We start from the raw sequence: 3,150 nt of genomic DNA on the forward strand, positions 1-3,150 counted from the left end.
GGATTTCTCCCAGTTTATATCGTATCCAGACCTACTACCATATGATTCACATATGTTGAGGAGACAGGCGATAGAGCGCGCCGGCGAGGCGAGATAGAGGAGCACATCGTCCGCATAGAGGGATATGCGATCCTCCCATTCCAACGTCCACCTAAGGCCACGGATCATCGGATCCTGTCGCACCCACGCCGCCAATGGCTCGAGAGCCATAGCAAATAGGAGCGGGGAGAGGGGGCAACCCTGCCTAGTCCCTCGACCCAGCGGAAAGGCGTCAGAGACGCGGCCATTGACCACCACCTGTGCAAGTGGCTTAGTGTAAAGCAGCTGGATCCACGCGCAAATCCTGGGGCCGAGCCCCATATGGCGGAGGACGGCAAAGAGGAAAGGCCACTCCACTCTGTCAAACGCCATCCGCGCATCCAACGACAGTATGGCCGCATCTTCCTCGATCGAGGAGCGGCCGGCAATGATGCCATGGAGACGCCGCAGATTCAAAGCGGTGTTCCGGTGGGGCATAAATCCGGACTGGTCCGGGTGTATTAGGGTCGAAAGGTAGGGCTGCAGCCGCGTTGCTATCACCTTGGCCAGGATCTTCGCCTCGGCATTGAGCAGCGAGATCGGGCGATAAGAGGAGCACTCGTGGGACGGCTTGTTGGGTTTAGGGATCACCACTATTGTAGCCATCCTCTGATCACGGGGGAGCATCCCCGTCGATAGACCGTCCTCATACATGGCTAATAGGTGAGGGACCACAAGAGCGGAATTTTGCTTGTAGTATTCGATTGGGATTCCGTTGGGCCCCATTGCCTTACCACTGCGGAGGGCCAAAATCGCCAGCGTGATCTCCTCCGCCGTCAGATCAGCCTCCAGGGCCTCAGCCCCCGAAGCGGCCAGCCGAGGCATTGCGATGTCCCTGAGGAAGAGCTCATTGTCCGCCACGGTGGCCGAGGCCTCCGGGGTATAGATGTGTTGATAATGGGCCGCGAAGGCCCCGGCTATGCGCTGGGGCTCCGAGGTAAAGTCTCCTTCGCCCAGGCGAATCCGCGCCACCCACCGCGACGCACGGTCCCCCTTCTCCAGCCAGGCCAGGAGTTTGCCAGCCTTATCACCGAGTTCATAGATGGTGTGCTGGGTGGCTACTTGTCGAGCTCGGGCCCCCTCCCAAAGATGGGACCTATATTCTTGCTGCGCCATATGAAGGGTGTGCGCCGAATCTCCGTCCCCCCGCAGTGTATGGGATGCTTCCGCCTCCACTATCGCCCGCTCCAGCTCCAGTACAGCGAGCCGCTGGGTCTTAGTATGGTCCGTAATGATGGAGATGGCCTGGCCACGGAGGACGGTTTTAAAGGCCTCCCAGAGGGTTGCTGCGCTCTCGACCGACTCAGCATTCTCGGTAAAATAGTTCTTGGTCGCCTTTTTGAGGGTCTTAGCAATTTTAGGGATTTTAAGATATCCGGGGCGGATCGGGAACAATGTGCGCCTTCCTGGGTCACCGGACGCAAACGTGATGACCACCGGCGAGTGATCCGAGATGCCCCTGGGTAGGTGCGACACCTCCGTCACCCCTTTGTACCCGGCCGGTGAGGTGAAGATGTAGTCGATACGGGAGAGGGTGTGGTGTACCCCGGAGAGGAAGGTGTATTGTCTCTCATCAGGCCAGTATGCCCTCCATGTGTCTACTAAGCCAAGCGCGGTAGCAAAGTCTGCGAGCGTGGAGGCGTCGGCCCCAAGAGTCCTGTGTGCAGACCTGTCCAGTGCCGGGTCCATGGCTGCATTGAAGTCTCCGCCCATGATGAGCTCCCCAGGAGGGAGCGCCAAAAGGAATTCGCCCAGTGCCCTGAGGGAGGCTTGGTGTAGTGTCGGGGGGATGTAGACAGAAACCAGATTATAAACCCTCCCCTCCCATTGACAAGTGAGTGCCGCGAAGCGGCCATATTCGTCCCTACGGGAATCAAGAAGAATCAGGGGGACACGCTTGTTCACCAGTATGCCCACCCCCCGGGACCCTGTCGTAAACTCTGAATGTGTTGCCATCTTAAACCCCCACCTATCCAGGGCTTTGGTGGACGTACCCACTAGGTGTGTTTCTTGCAAGAGCGCCACCCCGGGCCCCTTGCGCTTGAGATATTGAAGCACTAGCCCCCTCTTAATCTTGTCTCCCAGGCCATTAACGTTCCAGGAGAGGACCGCAAAGGAAGGAGAACGCTGCTGAGCAGGGGCGTCTGGCAGTGAGTCAGAGGCCGCTCGAGGCAAGCTATGTGACGTCGTCTCCAGGGGAGGGTGTGTTAGTCGCGTCCTGCCCTGTGCCACCCCTGTGCACCTGTACCTGCCCAATCTGCCGTATGTACCCCTGAGTGGTTGGTGAACCTAAAACAAAACAAAAATCAACATTTAAACGAACTCCCCATCCCCCCACCCCCCTCCCTGCCTCCCTGCCCAGCGGATTTACAACTACCCGCCACCCCAACACAGCAGAGTGCTTAGTTCCCATAAACTTGGTACGTGCGTACGGGGGAAAGCCGCTCAGCACACAGCCGCCACTCCCCATACCGTAAGTTTGTCCCCTCAAGCAGCAGACTGTCAGATGAGAGAAAAGGAAAAAGGGGGATCCGGGGTCATCCGTTCCTTGTAGGTTCAAGGCCCCAGGGGCCGGCGGCCACTGCAAGGTCCCAGGTCGCCAAGCGTCCAATAGTTCGGTCACATCACAGCACCATGCCTCAGGGCACTTCGTCACCCGCGCCTGAGTCCTCAACGTTCAGGGTTTGGCGAGAGTCGGGAAGGCCGCCCAGGGCGCGCTCTCCCCTGCCCCTCGCTCTTGCTGGACGCCACCCCTCGAGCCATTCCGAGGCCTCCGCCGGCGATGTGAAGAACCATGTGCGCCCCTCCGCCTCCACTCGCAGCTTTGCAGGGTACAGCATTGAATATTTTAGCTCTCGAGAGCGGAGGTCTGCCTTAACTGCCATGAAGTCCTTACGTTGCCGCACTACTGTAGCGGTGTAGTCCGGATAGAGGGTGACCTTAGCGTTGTCCACCCGCAATGGTGGGGCGGCACGCGCCGCCTGGAGGATCGCATCCCGGTCTCGGAAGTTGAAAATGCGGGCCAGGATCGGGCGCGGGGGGGCCCCAGGCTTAGGCCTCCCACCCGGCACC

The sequence above is a fragment of the Triturus cristatus genome, chromosome 1_1 (genome assembly GCF_964204655.1).
Source record: "Triturus cristatus chromosome 1_1, aTriCri1.1, whole genome shotgun sequence".
Classification (NCBI taxonomy): domain Eukaryota; kingdom Metazoa; phylum Chordata; class Amphibia; order Caudata; family Salamandridae; genus Triturus; species Triturus cristatus.